At 44.7% G+C, this 21,061-nt stretch overlaps 1 protein-coding gene across 2 annotated transcripts in view, besides 7 other annotated features; it reads left to right on the top strand.

Annotated features, from left to right (window-relative positions):
• The window catches only part of Cyp19a1 (cytochrome P450, family 19, subfamily a, polypeptide 1), a 102,228-nt gene that overhangs the window by 19,011 nt on the left and 62,156 nt on the right, over window positions 1-21,061 (top strand). The window contains exon 1 of one of the 2 annotated variants that reach the window (NM_001348172.1): window positions 20,240-20,334. The exons of the other annotated variant lie outside the window; for it this stretch is intronic. The gene's annotated coding sequence lies outside the window, so the exon portion shown is untranslated. Of the gene's footprint in view, window positions 1-20,239; window positions 20,335-21,061 lie in introns of those variants that run through there. 2 annotated transcript variants of the gene reach the window in all.
• Window positions 18,587-20,302: a promoter, noted in NCBI's record as "1.7 kb promoter fragment". NCBI's record gives its function as "drives expression in multiple brain regions including olfactory bulb, limbic cortex, septal areas, basal ganglia, amygdala, thalamus, hypothalamus, mesencephalon" and the evidence as "EXISTENCE:transgenic organism evidence [ECO:0001131][PMID:17079138]".
• Window positions 19,285-20,302: a promoter, noted in NCBI's record as "1.0 kb promoter fragment". NCBI's record gives its function as "drives expression in olfactory bulb, basal ganglia, amygdala, thalamus, hypothalamus, mesencephalon" and the evidence as "EXISTENCE:transgenic organism evidence [ECO:0001131][PMID:17079138]".
• Window positions 20,037-20,057: a protein binding site, noted in NCBI's record as "aro-B (Arom-B) site". NCBI's record gives its function as "important for promoter activity" and the evidence as "EXISTENCE:protein binding evidence [ECO:0000024][PMID:22734700]".
• Window positions 20,037-20,302: a promoter, noted in NCBI's record as "0.2 kb promoter fragment". NCBI's record gives its function as "drives expression in amygdala, hypothalamus" and the evidence as "EXISTENCE:transgenic organism evidence [ECO:0001131][PMID:17079138]".
• Window positions 20,065-20,089: a protein binding site, noted in NCBI's record as "-175 to -151 AP1 site". NCBI's record gives the evidence for it as "EXISTENCE:protein binding evidence [ECO:0000024][PMID:19605792]".
• Window positions 20,102-20,126: a protein binding site, noted in NCBI's record as "-138 to -114 AP1 site". NCBI's record gives the evidence for it as "EXISTENCE:protein binding evidence [ECO:0000024][PMID:19605792]".
• Window positions 20,158-20,182: a transcriptional cis regulatory region, noted in NCBI's record as "Arom-A-alpha". NCBI's record gives its function as "important for promoter activity" and the evidence as "EXISTENCE:site-directed mutagenesis evidence [ECO:0005528][PMID:10095084]".

Genomic DNA, 21,061 nt, shown 5'->3' with positions numbered 1-21,061 from the left:
CCACTGACTGTCCACTCTATGAATCTTGGAAGATGGGAGAGTTGGTGACACACTGTTAACCTGGGCAGGGTGCCAGTTACCTTGGGTAGCTAATGTCCCTTTGCATTAGACTGAGAGATGACACCTAGAAGGGTGCAGGGATGTTCACTTGAACTTGCAGTAGTTTCAGTGTTTGGCTCATGTCTGCCAGGGGAACCAATACAGACACAGATTTTGAAATATATGAGAAGAGATTTAGTGATGTCATCGGGTGGGGAGGAGATTTCAGTGAGTTCTTTGGTAAGAACTCCAAAGCTCAGTTTAAAGGGGGCAACTGGCAGCAAAGGGGGCCCCATAAAAAGTTTAGACTGTTTCTTTTTTCTTTTTGTCTTCATTTTGAAATTGCAGCTTTACGTGTTTTGTAACTACATAAAAATCTTACGAGGATTTTTCTGGGCAGGGAAACCATTACAGAAATCTTAACTGTTTAAAGTGCAACTTTCCAGGATTATCATTTTTAATCCTAAGTGGTATCCTACCTTCTGGGATTTTTTTTAAGAATTATTTTTATTTATGTGTATGTGTGCTTGAGTCTGCATATGTGAATGTGTGTGGGTGCCATGGAAGTCAGAAGCATTATAAGCTAGTGTTAAAGTTATAGGTGGTTGTGAGCTGCCTGATGTGGGTTGTTGGGCACCAAACTCAAGTGCTCCTCAAAGTGCACTCTCAAGCAAGTGTTGCTAACCACTGAGCCATCTCTCTGAGCCCTGGGCTCTTATTTCTAAATCTTTTTCTAGAAGTCTAGCGATCCAAATTTTGGTAGAAGTTACGTTAGCCTCAAAAAGGACAAGATAATCTGACATGTTAAGGAAAAGAAGGTGACAGATAAATTAGGTCTAGTCATTCAAAGGATAAACAGAAGATTCAGACCAGAGAGAACAGAAGTGTTTTTTAGATAGCAAGATAAGGGTGGATGGCGGGCATGGTGTATTGGTCAGAGTAAAGTCTCAGAAGGGCCATGGCCCTTGGTACTAGAACCTGTGGGAGCAAGGGGAACATTCTCTGAGTGACTTTTCTATATTCACAGCTTGATGGAAGCAGTTTGGCCTTGGAGGTATGGCTCTTGTGTCAAGTCAGGAGCAGAAATTGTCTTTGTTTGGGAAGGAAGTTTTGTGGCTTCTTAGTTTTATGCTCTGTGCATTCATGGGACAAGAATGATCATAGAAGACTGTAGATAATCTCAGGGTATTAGAGAGGGATGGGGAGGAGAGAGGTGAGAGACAGGAGAGGAGGAGAAGGAGAAAGAGGAAGAGGAGGAGGAAAAGGAAGAGGAGAAAGAGGAGGAGGAGGAAGAGGAGGAGGAAGAAGAGGAGGAGATGGAAGAGGAGGAGGAGGAGCCCATGGAGGCAAAAGGATCAATTCCACTGTGAGAAATTGCCTTCAGAGTATTTCCCTGCATTCATGTTCTTTCTTAACCTCCCACCTTCTGTTGGACTCCAGCAAGTTGCCTCAAAAGTTCAGTTTTCTTACACCTTTCCCAAGCCAAAGCAAAGGACTGTTTTTAACCCTCCACGTGGTAGGCTCCTTTGGGCTTGATTTCCCCTTCATATTCCCTAGACATAAACTCTCTGCATGGTCTCTTTGTGCACGGTGGGCTCCTTTCTGAGCCTTCACTTCTCTTTGCCTCTTTCTCCTTCGTGGAGCTTCTTATTGCTATCCAATTTAGTCCACACCTTGCTATTTTTCTATCTCTTAAGAGTGATGCTTTTCTTAAAGGGGAATATCTTGTTTTTTTTTTTTCTTTTAAAGTAATAACAGGAAAACAAAACAAAACAAAACCATGAGTAGACGTCTCCACAAACATTCAGTTGAAGAAAAAAATGAATAGGAAGTCCTCATGCACACTTTTGGGAAAGGGCTGCTGCTTTCAGGGGGCAACAGTGGGAATGGTTCCTAGAGGAGGGCTAGAAGAACTGGGGACGATATTACTTAGACTGCAGGCTTACACCCAAGAGAGTCTATAATTCATAGACAGGAAGGATATGGGAAGAACAGGCCCTGAAGGGTCATCTTTCTGCCATAATCCATCTTAGCAGCTCACAACAATTTCCACTCAATATTCCTTGAGCAACTCAACCCTCTTTCTGTCAAAACCATCTTCCAGGGAGACAATCTCTTATACAGTCAGAAAACACGGAAGCGATTTTTCTAGAACCCTCTCTGAAAAGTTGGTAGGCTGGAAGTAACCTTCTTAGAAGTAAAGCCTGTGAAGTAAGTGTGAACTCATGTGGAAAAATGTTCAAAGACTCTAAAGATACCTAGGGAAGAAGTTGAGTTGAGGTCATGGAGTTTAGTCCTAACTAATGAGTTCGCTGTCATTAGTTAGGACTCCTCAGTAGTCAAGTTACCTCAAAAAGCTTTGTATTAATGGGAGCTCTTTCATAGAGCCTCCCATGAATGCCCCATGGGAGTGTTCTCACCCTTGAGCTCAGTAACCACTGGTTGAGTGCTCCCTTAAAACTTAAAGAAAATAATCTATACAGCATGGGCTGTAGACTAGCAGTGACCTGGGGGGGCATGTTGTTAAACACCCCAGTTCTAAGTTAAAATGGTAGCACTTTCTCCCACCCTTCTGTCAGTTACATTCCTGCAAAGGAGTTCTCACGGAGATTGTTCTGGCATGAGTAAATAACTAATTACCCAAATGGGCTTCTGACAGGCTTGCCTTGGCACGAGCTGAGAATAGGCCAGGGCTGCAGATGTAGTGTTGGGTAGCTGTGGTTGAGCTTCTTGATCACACAGCCATCTTTTCCTTCCTGTAGCTGACCTGACGAAAGGCAGTGCTTGAAACAGCTCGGTTCTAAGAGTTGCCAGGAGCTGTGGAGGCAGGAGTAGGGGAGGAAAGACAAATGTCAAAAACCTTGGATGATCCTTGGTAACAACTGGCCAACTGGGGGATGAGGATGGGCAACAAGAGTCTTTCACCTTTGGGGGTCAGCACGCGCCTCTCTGCATACAAGAAGGTTTAGACATCTGTCTGCTGGGTTTTCCCCCTCTAGCCTTTTCTTAAGGTCGCTTTCCATTGAAAGAAAAGGTGGTATTTCACTTGCAACTTGTGGCAGGGCTATTGTTCCGTCCATACATTGATCCAAGTATTGTTTAATTGTTACCTAGGTGGTCATCTGGGCACATGATGCCACCGTATTAATCTGTTCCTTAAGCTCTTTACCAGGGAGATTTGAACTTAGTTGACAGGAGGCCAAGAAGCAGACTCCCAACCCAAGGTTGTGAGCTGAGCCCAGCCCACAGCAGCCCCTAGCTGATACATGTTAAGGGGCATATGTGGACGGCCTTTGTCTTTTTGGAAGTAGGAATGAGTGTTTATTTGCTCAGTAGAAAGCCATGTAAACCAGGGACTAGATGGAAGTCTGATGGTGGTGGTGGCAAGAACCCCAAGTGCCTTTCAGACAAGTAGATCGGATAGATATGGCTTCAGAAAGAAGGAAAGGTCCTGTCTGTGCCTAACGCTCTTCACCTCACTCTGAGGGCTTCTGAGAGAGAGGTTTGAGGGAAACAGAAAAAAAAAATGCATTTGTTGGCATCAGCAAACCTCTGAAGAGCTGGCAGATGAGGGTCTGTCTGGCCCTGTTACCCTCTCTCCACAGCTAGGAAGCAAGCTGCCACAGAGCAGTTGTCAGCTCAGATCTGGTTTCCTAATCCAAAGCAAAGCAGCCACTTATTACCCTGAGGCAATTCTCTGTCTTGGACCCAGTTGCTCCTCTCTCACTCTCTCTGGCCCTGTTAGCGAGCTCCTCAAGCCCCTAGCTGAAGTGGGACAGGACAGTGATTATTATTAGCAGTAGAGCAAATTTTGAGTCAACATGTTACCAACACTAAGAGTTCCTGAGGGAAAGGGGAGTCAGTGTTTCAGACACAATGATAACCATGATGGATAGAAATGAAGAGAACATTCTGGGCCTCTGCTCAACAAAAGAATTTCTTGAACTTAGTCCTGGAAATGGCAGAGCTGGAAGAGTCCTTAGAGCCTGTCTACTCTTTTTTTTCTTTTCTCTTTTTTTTTTTTTCCATCCTAGACAACTGCTTCATTCTATGGACAGAAAGGAAAGCAGATGGTGACTTAGGGGAGGGGTGAATCTACTTAGTGTTTGGAGCTGAGCCAGGTCTTCCTGATCCCCACATGAATATTCACCAACGACAGCTAAAATCTGTCATTTGATTTTAGAAAACTCCAGATACATAGGTCCATGATCTGTGACTAAATATGCTATAACCACCAGATTGGTCATAGCATTGCTTCAAGTGCTGGTAAGATATGGTGAGATAACATTATTATCCACTGAACTTGTTCATGCAACAGTTAAAACATGAAATGTATGCATTGTATTTTGTATTTTACTTTCATGGCACTTTTTTGGTTTTTTTGTTGTTTTTTTTTCCCCCACAAAACTAAATCCTTCTATAAACTAAGAAGACAAGTGCAGAGTGACTTAAAGAGTCTGACATGCAACCTCAGTTTGTATAAGTGGACAGACAACTTTATAATGTCAACTTGGGGTCTCTCCTGAATCTGCAAGGTGGGAGCCATTAGTTTCTGCCCAGTTCCTACTACACAGTTGCTGTGTCTCAGCTGCTGGGTCCTTCCTGCTCCACTCCCTGGATCAATCTATAGCAAGGGGTGGAGAGCTGGATTTGAAAGGCCTGCTGCACCTCTAACTCATGCTTCAAGACACAGCTCAAATGTGTTCTCTGTGAAGCTTTCTTGAGTCGTCTCCCATTCTTTAGTGGGGCCCAAATGCTTCCCCTGTCTAACGCCATCACGGCACCCCACCCGTCGTGTTCCATGACATTGAAGGTCATAACAGGCCCTGTAGGTATCCTTGTAATTACTGATTTTTCAGCCTCATAGACTACAAGGGGAATGTGAGTGTCAATATTAGGGAATTGGGACACACAAGGTAGAGTTAACTAGCGACATTCTCGGGGACATATCAATCAGGAAGGAGGGTGCACTGCCACATGCAGAGCCTATGTGTGTCAGGGGGTGTTACATCCCAGGAAAGCCTTGTTACAATTGTGAAGAATGAGATAGACTCTCGGAGGCTTGGCCTTGGAACTGACCCCAAACCCTTAGAAAGAAGCCAGTCTTGGGAAGGACCGAGAGGCAGAACGGCTTTTCGAGTATAGAGTCAGAAGGGCACTGGAAGGCTGAGACAATCAGAGAGAATGCACTCTACCCCAGGGGGCTCTGTAGCCCCTGGTAGGCTCTGCCATCCTGGGTGAAGGCCACCAATTTGGCATAAAGTTTGTGGGCTTTGGAAGTGGCTGACACTTCCTGAACTGGGGGCATGGAAACACTGAGACCTAGCTTCTCTTTCTCTCTTAGCCCTGCTTTCAGCTGGTTATGAGGCCTTGGGTGGATCTCCTCCCTTTGAGGAGGCCTTAGATAACGTGAATAACATAAATGCTAATGGTTAATTCTGGGATTTCAGGCTAGATGAGTCCAAGTTTCAGCACAGATCTATTCACACAGTGTCTCCAGGATGTCTTCTACCTGGTCCTTTTGGGTCACCTTTGAATTATGCCTCATAAAAACACAGGTCACAACCCAAATGATATACTGGGATGAAGCTGTAAATTCTAACTGGGGCCGTTTAATCAGAAATATTTTTCTTTGTATGTTCAAAAATAATTTGATTTTTTAAAAAAATGTTTCAAATATGTGTATTTTGGAAGTGATCTGAACACTAGTTTAATTATGGCTCTCAATTTTAAAAGCAGGAATATAAAAATAAGTGCTGGTGGTAGAAAGGAGACCACTAGGAATACCATTTTTCAGTTTTTTTTTTTTTTCTAGACAAAGGTGTGGGGAGAGGAGGGAGACTACGAACTCTGCTCTGTGTATCACAATCATCTCACAGTTAGCAAAGGACACTGTAAATACTCAAGAGGAAAAAAAAGTAAAAAGGCACAACCTTAGACTAAAGGACAGGCTTTTGTACATAATTTAGCCCTATGAAAAAAGCCTTCCTGGTCCATGTTAGTGCCCAGTCCATTGCTGGCAGACACTGAGACCTGGACTGTGATGGGGTTAGGGAGTGAAGAAGTGGGAAGGGTCACTTTGGAAATAACACTGCCTTCTGCTGAGGGCGAGCCTTAATTTGGCACTTTGTGAAGAAGTGAACAGAAAGGCTCTTTTCACAATCACGTGCCGTGATGACTTGGAGTGGCCATAGTCACAGGAGCCCATGAGGAAGAGGAGGTTGGAGGGTGTGATCCACACACCCTTTCTTGCTGATTTGCTTCCAGGCTCAGAATAATTCCCTTTCCCCACGCTTCTCAAATTTCCACCAAGGCTTCTACTATAACACTGACCTGGAAGGGGGTTTGTTTTACGAATAGAACCAGAAATCTTGCATTCTAGCCCTGCCCCAGTCTGAACTAGAGGCCTCTCTCGCCTGCTGTCCCCTGACACTCCTTTGTGGCCAGCTTTGAAGCTGGGTGACCTTTGTCCTTACCTCCCTTTCTCATCTCACCAGAAACAAGGAAAACCCTCAACTTCTCGAAGCTCCAAGCCTCTTCTTGGCTGTCGTCGTCCCTCATCTGACCATGCTGTTTGGCCACACTCTGCTCCTTCCAGCGTGTCCTCTTGCTGGTTTCTCTGGGTCTGGCTATAGCTGGTGGGGCCACGCCTCTCTTTTCTCACTCTTCTCTCCACTCCCCAAATGCACTTTGCCATCAAAGTGGAAATGGGATTCAGCCAACTCTTTCAAGCCAGCCAGGCAGCGGGGATATGGAGGTCTCTCTCTCTTGCCTTGCACTTTATCCTCCTAGAAGAGCCTGTGGGGCCATGCTGTAGTGATGCATGGCTGGGTGGAGGAAGCATGGGTCTTCATGAGTTTGGACTTGGTTTTCCTATCTTTTGTTTTGTTTTCAACCCCACAGTCCCTTAGCTGATGCTAGCTTTCTATATCCCCCCAGTAGTGTCCTCCCCTGAGCGTGTTTGGGTTTGGATTGCATGCTTGGAGGAGCTAGTGTGACAATAAACACAGGCCCCACTCACAGGGCTCACAGTCTCATGAGCATAGAGACAGTGCACTCTACAGCAAGGTGAGGCAGTTTGGGAGGACCCCCAGGCTCCAACCACAGGGATAGCTACCAAAGGCTGGAGGTAGAGGCAGATCCTGAGAAGTCTTAAGGTGTGTGCCTAGGGTGTAGTAAGAAGACATACAGAAGACTTCTGGCTAACTTTTTACTTGTCTTTCTGAACCCACCCCAACAGTATCAACAAAGAATAATGCACAGGGCTTCTTGGAGTAAAAAGCATCCAACACAGCTTCACAAAATCCTATTGTAAAATTTGTGTTTTACCTCAAAATTATTACTTTTTTTTAAAAGAGCCTTGTTAATTCACTTCAAGCCCACTCAGCTGCTGAAGAATTTTGAGTATTCAGCTAGAGATCTTTGTAATGAACAAGAAACTCAATTATTCTAGTTGCATTATAAAATGTCTCAGGCATTCTCTGGCACAAGGGATTAAAGCACTTTTTTCCCCCTGGCAAATGGCAACACTATTTGAGACACATCCTACACAAGGGGTTCTTAACTTAATGCGGTTCCTTTTAAAAACAAGAGTTTGCACACGATGTAACCTCTTGTAGCCTGGTTCACTCAAGTAGGGTTTTGTAGCTCAAACTAATCGGCGTTTAAAACCATTTGTGTATATTTTGTACAAATGGCAATGGGTTTTGATGGGGGATGGAACTCCCAAGGCTCGTACCCACAGCTCAGCAAATTGTTTCAGCCTCTCTTTATGTTTGATCCAGCGCCTCCCTCCATGGCTGATCTTTTCTACCCAAAATCACTTCATCATTCCCATAGAAGGCTTAGCCTGGGCTCTTCTGGGTATGTTCCTCCATTCAGGGCAGAAAAGCACAGCAGCTGGAGTCTTGGGGAGGGATCAGGCCTCCGTGAGAGAGAACAGTGTCTCTTGAGGAGAGCTGCTTTCAAACCATGGAGAAGGACACTGTCTTTGTCTTTTCTCCCAATATAAATGTATAGGCAGAGCACCCACTAGCCCATGCTCCTTTGTGTAATTTAGAAAAAAAGCATCCCACTGAAAGAGATACAAAACTTGACCATGAGTGCAGAGACAGGATCTCCCTCGTAAGTGGAGACCTGGGTAAAGAGTTCTATCCCACCCCCTTGGGTTTAGCACTGTTCTTCCCAGGTAGTTAAACTGTTGAAAATGGAGTTGAGAGTAGGTGGCTGAGTCCATAAAAGTAAGATGCAGTCTTCCAACTGCTGTGAATGCTGAGAGCTGTTTATGGGCCTTTGGCTCCCTAAGGCTCCTGGCACTGTAGCCACTGCCATGGCAGGCTGGACCCAATGATCTCTCAGATCATAGGATCACATTGGAGACAAAGTAGCAGGCTGATGATGTTTGCAAAATCACGGTCAGCAAGGATCTGGGAGGTATTCTTAAGAGTTAGACTCCAAGTGTGGTCTGTCTAGGGACAGCAAGCAATATGGCTGCAGATTATCTGTCTTAAACACTCATTCGGTTGATGAAGAGTTGTGCAACTGCTCTTTACAAATCCATTCAAAACAGGTTTCTTCTTGGCTTTGCTCTCCTTTCTTGAGTCTCCCCATCATTCGCTGCCAAATTTCTCAAAAGAAGAATCCATGCTTGCTGTTTCAATGACCTGTCTTCCTCTCATCCAGGTGAAACAGATCAATGAGAATGCAGGGTGTTTCTGATGGATGATGTTGCTGGTCTTGTCCCTTGCCCTCAGAATGTACAGAGATCTGAGCCAATGACTTCTTTTGCTTTTTCTTCTTCTTTTTCTCCTCACACTGCCTCCCTTGAACTCCTGTTGAACGACCATCCCCCGATTTTCCTTGTACTCTTGTGGCTTCCTTTTTGCTTCATTATGGGGTCCTGAGATGAGAATATCCCTCCCGCCTCTGATCATTGAATTGTACCCATCTCTGCCTTCTGTGTTGGAGATTTGACTTATGTGAGCCGGGGGATTCTAGTATGATGGCTCTGCAATTGCCTTCCATGTTTTTTTTTTGTCTGTTTCTGGCCCCTGCCCAAGTATGTAGAGGTTACCTGAAGTCCCTCAGTGTGTTTAGAACTGTCCCCTTAACCTGCAGTTTGCTTCTCCTCTTGGCCTCTCTAGAGACACATAAAGGAATTGAGGAGGAAGGTGGGGGTTCTGCACTTTTCTATGCAGTCTTTGGAAACAGTCCTGCTTTCTCATGATCCACAGAGCACCTGCTCATCAGTAAACACTGTTCCCAGTCCTGGTTCCCATCAACATGAATACTTTGCCTCTGAAGAGGGCCTGGGACAGTGCAGTTGTTCAAGGGCACGTTCTCCCTTCCCTACTTCCTTGAGTCCCTGTAAGTTCTTTGGAACCATCTCTCACTTAGGTGTCTCCTTCCCATCTCAACGGAAAGCTACTTTAGGCCCATGGATCCCATCCCTGGCCCCAGGCTCTGCCTATCTGTCCAGGCTCTTCGCCTACCACCACTTAAGCACAGTTCTGAACAGAGCCACTCCCTTGTTCAAAAAACAAAAACAAAACAAAACAAAAAACCAACCAACCAACCAAACAAACAAACAAAAAAACAAAACAAAACAAAACCCCAGTGCCTGCCACAGTTTTCAAGGTTTTATTTATTTATTTTGGAGGGGGCTGTTTGTTATGTTTTTTATTTTTGGGGTTTTTTAATTTTTTTGCCAAATTTAGGCTGGCTCAGTCAACTTTGGGTCTCTCAGTCAGGGACCTTTGAGGGTAGAAGAGGCAGTGTCCTACACAAAGGTAAAGGTTAGGGGAAGTTCTCTTGGTTCCTCAGTGACACTCCAAGTTAAATGAGTCTTTATCTACATGCAGGTGCCAGGCCCCTGTTGTCAGGGCACATGGGGCTTGGAGAAAATCAGAGTCCTAGGCAGAGGAGAAGATCAAAGTTGGTGACCTCACCGGGTAGCTTAGCATTGAAGGAAGTAGAAAGACAAGAGCAATCCAAGAAACCTGAGAAAATAGAGACCCTGATTCCACTCTCTTAGGTCAAGAAACACGATGAGGGGAGGGGCAGGAGAGGAAAGGACTTGAAGCAACATGGTAGTCCTGGCTCACAAGAGACAGGTTCATTTTGTGTACTGAGAGTGCAGGGACCCTCTGCTGTTTCCATTTCTTGGTGCTAAGCATGTATCTTGAAAAGTGTGCCTGCTATTTTGGGGTTGAGGTCCAATCATCTGAACGACCTCTTTCCATGGAAGATGCCAAGCAGATACAGTAGCCCTTCGAACTACCTGGCTAATTGGAAATTTGATATTCAAGACAGAAAAGACTGAGATATAGCATTTTTCTGGTTTTGGTTGTTGAATGAAAAAAAGAAATAAAAAGGAAAGGACGTGGCTGCCCCTAGGTATGGGGGAGGATGAGGTTTATTGTAGATAAAAGGGACAGCATACCAGAGGGAGAGACGGAGACATCTGGGAGAGTCCAGAGTGAACAGGACCCTGAGCTGGGCCACATGAGGAGAGAAGGGGAGGAAGAGCTAAACAAGAGGGGCAGCCTGGGGACAAGAGACTGGCATAGCTCAAATGGTTGAGTTATATAGAGGGCCAGAGGAGCTGGGGGGAGGAAGAAAGCCCAGACCAATAAGTAGGCTGGAGAGTTCAGGGTGGGGGGTGGGGTATGCCAGCCAGGAGGGCCACATCGAAGGTAGAGACTAAGGGACTCTGGGAGAAGCCTTGGACAGGTAGGTCCACTTTGATATGTTAGTGGATAACTCAGCCATTTGTCCTGGGTGGATTAGCCAGTCTGTGGCAGACCCTTTAGACTCTCCTGGAGATTAGAAGCAGTAACCATTATCTTTTGACTAAAAGGCATTCTTTTTCCATTTTAAAGAACTGAAATTCCCTGTAGTTCAGAGATAATTAAGTGCAGGGCTCTACTATGGGTGTGCTGAGAATTCAGTGCTCACTACTGTCTGGGTCTTCTGTCTATTTTTAGCAATGCACCACCCATGGCCCCACACTGGATTTATCCTTCCTTAATAGCTAACATTTACTGAGTGCTTACTATGTGCCAGGCACTTTAAAAAGAGAACTACCACCTCATTTCCGTGTGGTTTCTGGGAAACTTGAGCAGGAACCTAAGGGAAATAGAAACTGAGAAATGAAGGGTTTGTGAGCTCCGGGTGTCTGGAACCCACCATGGTACAGCCATGCCTAGCCTCCACTAGGTCAGGAGTGGGCTGCAATACAGTGGTGAGCAGGAACACGGGGAGGAGAAACAGCAAACTGTTCAAGCTCCATTCTTGCCAGCCTCCGCTGCATTGGTGACAGAAACACTGTTTAGGACATTGAGTTGGAAGAGAAGCCCACCCCTAACCTCCAACCCTTTCAACACAATCTCCTACACACCCTCATCCTCCAAGGTGAAATGTTTAATGTGTCTTGTGAATACTGATGGGAGAATTTAACAGAGCTGTCTCCTATTTACAAGAAGAGATAGAGGACTAAGACTTTTCCTGTAAGGGATGGAGAAAGGGTGGTTGGGATGCCTGGTGGTAGAGTAGGGAGAACGTGGGGAGCTGAGAGCCCTGCGGGCAGGCAAAGTCCTCCTTCCCAGGAAAGCACTGTAGAAGGTCTCCCTCAGCCTTCAACAACGGGGTTATTTGCAACCTTACTTGGAAAAGAAGAAAGAGCGAGGAAGACAAGTAGACTGAAGTGATGTCCCTTCTGAGGAAAGTAGACTCTCAGAACACAAGTCCCAGGACAACAGGCAGATACAGTGGCCCTAAGGAGTCTGTTCTGTGCCTAGATTTGCCACAGATGAAGCACAGGCAGTGGCCACCTAGTCAGCCTTTCATCCCGGGACTTGTCCCTAAAGTTATGACTTTTTGAAGAGATATTAAAAAAATGTTCCTGGACCCTTCTGTAGTGTCTAGCAGAGTATATGAAATGTAAATTTTCCTCATGAAAAAGAAGAAAAGAGAAAAGAAAAGAAAAGAAAAGAAAAGAAAAGAAAAAAGAAAAAGAAAAAGAAATTTCACAGAAAGTAGGACTTATCCCAGACAATTGAGCATTTCTCACTATCAGAGATTTATGCTTCTAACTCTCTTATGGAGAATGTAATTCACCAAAACCTCTAGTTCTCCAATAACTCCAATTCAGAACAACTCCTATCCCAACGCACACTCACACTCACACACACACACACACACACACACACACACACACACACAGTTTACCTTCTGTTTCTCTTGGCAGTGCAAGAAAGGTGTGTGTGTGTGTGTGTTGCTTACTACTCTTCTGCATAACTATTGTTGTTACCCTGAGAGTTGGCAAGGGAGCCTGGAAGACATTATAATCCCTCACTGAAATGGACTGGATGCTAAGCACAGGGCCAGCTGGGAGGGCAAAAGGCAGATGAATCCCCCATTTTGATTAAACATTATCTTCACTAGAAAGTTGAAATTATAGGAGTGAGCTCAGGAGACGTGATGTCATACCAGGAACGAAGCAGGGTCCAGCGCCAGTGCAGAGAGGCAGGAGGGAACTTCAGCTGGGAGCCAGGTGTTGGCCAGGGTTTCTGATCAAGGCTTTCCTTCTAGAAAAGGGTGGGTATAAGAGTGTGAGTACAAGATCAAAGAAGACAAGAGCAGGAGTTCTTTGTGGAAAGTGAAAGGGCAAAGCTCCATGTGAACTATATAGCCCGTCTGGAATGAGGAAAGGCTTCTGGTGACCCCAGGGATGAGCCCTTAGGTGCAAGACTCCAGGTTTCTGCAGGAGATCTTGAGAGAGACTGTGGAAAATCTTTTGACTCAGCAGCAGCTGTAGAAGACTAGTGTTTGGCTCAAGGGTTGGAGGTTTCAACTCACACTGTGGCAATGGGCAGGGAGCAGGATCACAAGGATGGTAGGCAGAGCTTTGATGCTTCAGTATGAATTGCAGTTTCCACAGTCAAACATTAGGCAGAGCTTGAGGAATCCTGTGGAGGCAGGGGGTGGGGGGATGGGGAGGGGAGAGGCAGGGGAGGCAGGGAGGAAGAATTGAAGGAGCAAGAGGGGTCAAGGACACCACAAGCAAACCTACAGAATCAACTAACCTGGGCCCACGGGGGTTCATAGAGATTGAACCACCAACCAAAGACCATGCCTGGGCCAGACCTAGGCCCTCTGCATATATGTAACAGTTGTGCAGCTGGGTCTTCCTGTGGGACTCCTAAAGGGGGAGCAGGGCTCTCTCTGACTACATTGCCTGTCTTTGGATCCCTTTCCCCTAGCTGGGCTGCCTTGTCCAGAACTAGTAGAAGATACACCTATTCTTAATAGGTAAAACTTGATATGCCAAGGCTGGCCTCCAAGGGAGGCCTCTCCTTTTCTGAGAAGAAAGGGAAGAGGAGGGCAGGAGAGAGGGGAGGTGAGAGGGAGGGGCTGGGAGGAATGGAGGGAGGGGGAAGCTGCCGTCAGGATTTAAAGTAAGTAAGTAATAAAAAAAGAAAGAAAGAAAGAAAAAGAATCTCCATTTCAGACATGAGTGGTCTGGGAACGTAACAGGATTGAATATGAAGATACCTCATTTGTGAGCATCTGAGGAATGTCAGGCATGGTGAGGCTCCATCAGCATGCTAGGGATAGAAAGATGGGTAAGACATGGTCCTTACTCTTGAGGGGGCCATAATTGGGGGCTGGGGGGAAGCAAGATCTCAGGGACTTATTTTAGTTCAACCCTTACTTGATCATAGACAGCTTTGCCTTCCCTCAATGTTTTCTTTCCAGTAGTGCCTACTATCTTATTCTCCCATGGAGGCACTGAGCCGTTCTGTAGCCCATCCCTCAACTCAGCCACCAAAGGCATACACAGACTTTGGTTGTCTCTCACTGAGCAGACACTGTTGGGAAATAATTATTTGAAAAAAAAATTTCTTTTTTTCTTTTTTTGCAATTTTATGTAAGATCCTAGCGAGGCGTTTGAGGTGTTAAACGTAATTTAAAAAAAATCCACAGGAAGTAGGATAGACCCAAATAACTCAGCATATCTAGTTGTCGGAAATTTCCATCTCCCAATGAATGCAAACGGCCAAAACCCTAATTCTGTACTAGTGATACAACTTCATAACATGCTGTCATTAACATACACAGAAGTCACCTTCCATTCCTCTCAACATTGAAAGAAGTAGGAGTGTAGGTGTGGAGCCTCATTGAGGAAGAGAGGGCTTCTGCTACATTGTATAGTCTTAGCCTGAAGAAAACCAGTTCTCTAAAGGTGGGTTTGTGGGTTTCACTGGACAAAGGGAGGGAAAGCAGGAAGGAAGGAGGGCCCTTGAGAGTGGGTGGAGACTGGTCAGAGCAGAGTTGGGTGGGGGAGCTAAGCTCCAGGACACTGCACGGATGGTGTACAGAGAGCATGCTCAGTAACAGCTGCTTTGCACAGAGCAGTGGCACCAAGGTCACCTGCGGTGACTCAAGGATCCAGAAGAGAGACTTGAACATCCTTGACAGTGGTGCCTGCAGAACCCGATGGGGCCAGGTTTGGAGATAACCTTGACTTCAAGGAGGCCTAGGGTCCTGCTTCCTGTTCACATCTGAGCAGACTAGCCCGGATTTGCCAGAGAATGGGCCCCGTGAGCACTATGGGCTCACGCGGTGCCAGCCCAGCCTGTTGGAAATGATGCTGTTAACTTGGTAGCTACTTTCAGCCACCTTGTCTCCTTATTAGAAAGTGATTATTTTCTCTTTCCTTGAAAGATATGGTCTTCATTATTCTGGTTGGGCATTGGTTCAAGGGTCTGGGAAGGACAGGGTATTAAGGAGTAAAGTGAGAAAGTCTAATCAATTTCCTAGTCAAATCTCCAAAAGGCTTAGCTTTGCCTTTTAATTTTTTATTAGTGCATACTGACTCTACAGAAGAGGTTTCATTATGACATTTTCATACATGTATATAATGTATTTTAATCGTATTCACCCCAAAGGACTCCACTTAGTCTGGAGGCATGCCTGTTTACCTGGTGTCACTGGGTAGGCCACATACGGGTATGAGTAGAACAAATGGGGGCAAACCCTAGCTGACCCTGCTTCCACTGCTGACAACACAGGGATGGATACAAAAGGTTCCTTCAACTTTGTAGGCTTGGGCATACACATTTTGGGGACCCTGCAGAGGTCCCCAAGGTCCGAATCTCTAGGACCTGATGGGACTTCCATTTTTAACCACGACACGGGAGAATGGGTCAATGTCTGTAGGTAAACCCCTACTCTCCTATGCACAGGTCCCAGTCTTTTATTGCCTTCTGTCTGATTTCAGACAACCTTCCAACCGGAATCTATAAGCTTTCAAACGGGCTAATTCCAAAAAACCAAGAGCAAGGAGCTCCTGGCTTGCAGTTAGTCGAGAGCCTTGGCTTTTCTTGAGAAGGATCCTTCCTTTTCTTCTAAGGACAGTGCTCATACATTGGAGTGCTTGGATATGCCTGGACATGTGTGTGTGTGTTGGGGAGACTGGGGTTGCTTATCTGCAGATGAATCATGACTGAATGGAACTCATAGGTAGAGAGTGAAGGAAGACAGAAAAAGGTGGCTGCAGAGGTCAGAAAAGAAGAGGATGGAGATAGCTTTGGTGGATAAATGGGGACCTTTGCATGTTATAGCTATGTATTTATTTTGCTATAAAACACAATTGTAGGCTTATAATTGTGTCATTCTTAGTAATTACCTCGTGTTTTTTTTTTTTTTTCTCTTGAGGATGACAAGATTCCAGAGTCAATGGTTCTGGTGGAGTATTTTCATGATTGACACTGCATGCATGTGTCTCATGAGTTTATTAAGAGGATATTTGACTTCTCTTTTTTTCTTCCAAAGCCCCCTTTCCACCACGTGGCAGTCCTTCTGATTTCCCACCTCATGCTTTATTGTTGTTGTTTTTTTCCTCTCTCTCTAAGCAAAAGACTCACATAGGCATACAGTTAACACCTGAGAATTGCCAGCTAGAAACGGAATGTAAATTACCAGCTCTGAAGAGGGCCATCCAGAGCCAAATGATCCCGCAGAAGAACACCATGGCTCTTCCTCCAAGAAAAGTGGTGAAATGGAAGTGTGCTGGATGCTTATTAAACCTTGATCCTTTGTTATATTAATTATTACAAAGACTGCAGTACCAGAGACTTCCTACGTCAAATGTCTAGTGTATAAAAAAGAAAAGTTGGACATCTATGATGATTCTGGAGCTCAAGGTAGTTGGGCTACTCTTTATGCAGTCTTCAACCTGGCAGAGGCTCCCGCCAGTAGCTTCCTGGCAAAGGGAGGCGGCTGCGCCACTGAATGGCAGGTCTGCTGCCAAACTGTTAGTGGGCTGAAGTTTGGGGGTTGGACTGAAACAGAAGACATTTTTAATGATGGAAGTGGAGTAGGCCAAGGAAAGGAGATGAGGAGTCGACATCCCTAAGGAGTTTATCAGGCTCAACAGTCCATGGGACATCATCTGACTTGTCCTCGAGATGGAGTCTGCACAAGGGGCCCGTAACATTTGAGAAGAGTCTGGTAGTCGAGGGGACAAGAGGTCTTAGCTGAGTAGACATGGGTAACTTGTGCCTGAAGGATGATGACGTGTATGGTCTTTGACAGATGGCTGAGATCAGAGAAGGTAGCTGTGGCTGTGTGTCCTGAGGTCTGCTACTCACGGAACCCAGGCTCTTTCTCTCAAGAATTAGAATACAGGATACTTTTGGGGACTTTGACAAAAGGCTTTTGCAGAGCCATCCAAGGCAGTCAGCGCAGGGAGAAGCCTGCTAAGGGACTTTTGGTTGGCAGAAGCTGCCAACCCTTGGAAGAGCAGACCCTTACTCCTACTTGGCCTAGAGTTCAAGAGGAGTCATTATCATGCTTTGCGTCCCTACACTTCCTCAACCCTAGTCATGATTGGTTGCTTTTGGGGTGGGTGGGACTGTTCCAGGGAAAGCCCCCATTTTTTATTTTTCCCCTCTGTCTTTGGCTTCTAAGAGTAATTTCTGGCCAGCAAAGGCATCTGGGAGGGTGAGATTGCTTGAAGTAGCAACCTTATGTTGGCAGACTCTCTGCCTCTAACTCGTTTCTCTAGAGCCTTTAAGAGGGTAGCCTAAACCTTTGAGACATTCTCCATCCTTAACTAGATGACCATGTTTCTTATCTGTTCAGACTCTTCCGGGATCCACCTCCAAGATAGAGACAGAGTCGAGACACGGGGGCCTTCTCGGGGCACAAAGGATCCTTTCTTCTAGCTAATGAAGGGATGTCTGATCTTTCCTAGAAATGGTGTCTGTTGGGTTGCAGCCAGGGTTAAGCCTTTGGGTTTGAGGGTGGGGACTACTGGCAATTGAGGAGTAAGTAATAGCACCCGGATCTTTGGGCTCAGTTGAGAGTGACATCAGGAAATGTTGACTTCTCCAGTGCCTGGCATCTCTACAGAAAATGCCTTGGTGCCTGATGTCCCTGATGTCACAGGATGTCTCATCTGTTTTACCTGGAGATGTGCGCTCACTGTTCTGGGCTCCTATGAGGTAGAGAGCAACTGCCACATTCTTGGGACAGAGAGAAGCAGCTTACATGGGTAAGGCAGATTTTCAACAGTGATGGGCTTGGGGTGTGGCGATTCTGTGATCCAGGTACCCATGGACAGGTAGCCTGCCATATAACAAGAACTGAAATGACAGTGGATCATACTTCTTTGTATGATGTTATATTGGTAATAAAACATTTATTGGGAAGCTTCAAGCTGGGTACATGTGCCAAGCCTTTGGTAACCTCAAGTACTAGCAACTGGATGGGTCCTTCAGTACATCTCTCCGCTTCTACCCAGGCAGAGGAGAGCCTATGGCTTGCCAATATCTTGAAACCAGAATGGTGCTTCAGTTACCTCTTGATAGGCAGGAAGTGGCCAAAGGCAGGTAGATGCTCTAGAGATAAGGTAAATAGGTGCTCTAGAGATAGATGCTGAGATTTCTAAGCGAAGGGCCACCAGATAGGGAAAGACAAACCAGGGCCAAACCAGAGAGGCCAGAATCGATGAACAAGAAGGGTGTGTGTGCTCTGTCTGAAATACAAATGTCTCTGCAGAGCTAGTTTCTAATGGAGGACTGACTCACACAAAATCCAGTGCAAAAGAAGAGCTGCAATTCCCCAGACTCTCCCCATTCTCTGTTTCTCAGTTGACCTGTACAGTAATGTGTACTGTCATTCTAATGTGAAATCCTCTGCAAAGGACTAGCAACTGGAGAGAAGGAAGGTTAAGATACTTTCTGACCTCCTGCTCACTAGTATCTTCCTCCTTGACTCTTTAAGATGTACTCTCATTTTTCCCATTTGAGACGTGTTGTTTCTCTCTCCCCTTTCTACCCTGACTCCTTCCGATCTCTGATCTCTCTGTGTGTGTTTCCACGCTACTCTAAAAGTAGCAGCCTCAGAGCAGACAAGTGCAGGGAACTAGGAATGGACACACACACACACACACACACACACACACACACGAAAGAACATCTGTTTGTTTGACATATACCTGTGTCCATCCTAGGACACTTAAATGCTGTGTCCGTTCATAGTGTGGATTGGTAGGAGTCACCATTTCCCTCTTGTAATTTTTTCCCCTGGGTGTTAGATGAGTCACATTTTTACCTGGGTAACTTCATTCTTTACAGGGATGTCTCTGTGTAAACAAATTCAAGCCCATTGTGTGCCACCCATTTACTTAGTAAATTAGCAATGGGCTCATTACAATGCCTGGGGCTGAAGTGTGAGCTGAGAAGAGGACCTCTTTATCCCCATGTAGGCTCCCACTCAAACCCTTAGCCTCAGTTCACCATCTTTCTTACAGTACATTGATTACTAGACATTTGCTGATTAATGATGAAGCTCAAGGCATGAAGGTCTATAATGGTAAACTCATTGGAGGCTAAGAAAGGGAAACAAAAGCAGAAAAGCAAACTCAAGAGCTAAGGCATCCTTTTCATCTCTTACATCCTTCTTTTCTTCCTCTTTTTCTCCCCCTCCTCCTCCGGTTTCCTTTTTTCTGAGACAAGGTCTTATTGTGTAGCTCTGGCTAGCATAGGATTGCTTTGTAGACCAGGCTGACCTTGAACTCATGAAGGTCCACTTGCCCTGCACTGCACCCTAAAGCTCTGGGATTAAAGAGCCACCACGCACAGGCTTATCTCTCATCTTGATTTCAATTCCAAGGTGAACATTGTTCTCACCTGAGATATGGGGGCCAAAGAAACCTTGAAGAATGAAGGTAGAAAAGATGTTGGTGAGAATCGTGTTATGCAACTGAGCAGAGATGGCTTGTGGTTAGCTTCTTTTGTCCCAAACATTTCCAGTCCTAGCTGTTTAGGAGCTTGTCGGGGTGCCTTTCATTTGAATGCTAAAAAGCTAAGATTTTCATTTCTTACTTAGTATTCTTCCTGAGATGTAAACATTATGTGTGTGCTACATTTAGCTAAGAGCTTGAAGGGGACAGTTTCTTTTGGGCAAAATTACCATGAAGAGACTGAGATTCCCCTAAACCCAAACCTTATCAACTTAGCCATTTACTATATGTATATTATATATGAATATGTGCATATACACATGTTACATACATATGTATATAATAAATATGTATATGTACATATACATATTTAGAACTGAATTGGTGCAACATAAAATACCTGCCTAAAGGCTAAGATCCAGCTTACATTTTCCTAAGTATAGCATTTTTCTCTTAATTTTGTTTTGGAAAGCACTAAAGTAGTTGACAATTTCCACACATATTCATACTCAAAACTGCATTCAAGTTTGCTCAGAGGTGTATGTGTGTACACGCACATGAGCGCCAATCCCTGTGTGTTTTTAAACCATGCATTTAGAAAACCTGTCTAGAATACCACAGAGAGTGAAAGTTTGAGTCCTTAGATAGTGCAACCCCATCAAAAGAAGCCTGTGGCACCACTCACTGTTCACAGAGAGTACGCACAGATCTTTTCCCCTCCTTGTGGTCAGTTTTTTTTTTCTTTGTGATCAGTAATTGGCTTCTCTTGGTACGCTGAGATCTATTACAAAGCCAAACATTCAGAGGCCGAGATGAAATGACACAATTTGGTTATAATTTATGTTGGCCCCTGACATATATATTTTTTTTAATGATTTGGTCTCTAAGCAACTGATCTCTTAGCAACAAGAAGCACCTTTATAAAAGATGGCACACAAAGAGTGCTTGCCAGAAAAGCTATCCGGTTTTTAAACGGCTGCGCATCATTAGCAAAACTCACCATCTTCAAGAGTCCAAAAACTAGAAGTGACCAGCAGATCCAGGTAACCAAGCTATTTGCACATTTTCCTGGAAAAAAAAAAACCAAACCTCTTGCAACTATTGAAGAAAACAAAATTCTTTGAAATATACTCATTTTATTAAGTCTTAGTTGTTGGTCTTGTCTAACTTTTGATAAGAGAATGTGTTCTTTTAAATAACTGCTTCTTGATTTAAAAAAAATAAGTTGGACATGGATTTTGTAATCAGAAAACAGCCCTCTCAAAACATTTCACTGATGTGAGAAGAGAAGAGGGGAGCAATTTCTCTTTTGCAGAGTTTCATTTGAAGGGACAAATAATTCATATTGTGGGAAGATGGATGTGCGAACTATCTCACCCAAGCCATGCACACAGTGGGGAGATACGTGTGTTTTTAGATTCTCAAAATATTTAAAGAGTAGCAAAATTGTTTTACTTCTAAACTTCAGCTGTTTGTTGGATCCAGCGTCAATTCCATTTGTTAGCAATAGTGAGACTGCTCTCCCCTCCCCTTCAAAACACAAAAGCAAGCAAAAAAAAAAAAAAAAAAAAAAGAAAGAAAGAAAGAAAGAAAGAAAAGAAAAGAAAAGAAAAAAAAGGTACATTCCTGAACCTAAAAATAGTAGAAATTATAGCCGTCACGCTTGCTTTTTTCAGGTACCTAAAAGTTAATATTGAAAATCTTTCTAGAAAATTCGAGTTAGAGAAGATACAGCTATTTTGTCGGTAGCCCTTTAATTAAGATTATGTA

The sequence above is a fragment of the Mus musculus genome, chromosome 9, assembly GCF_000001635.26.
Source record: "Mus musculus strain C57BL/6J chromosome 9, GRCm38.p6 C57BL/6J".
Classification (NCBI taxonomy): domain Eukaryota; kingdom Metazoa; phylum Chordata; class Mammalia; order Rodentia; family Muridae; genus Mus; species Mus musculus.
Note: the sequence above shows the minus strand (reverse complement) of the source record. Positions and strands in the feature narration are given on the sequence as shown.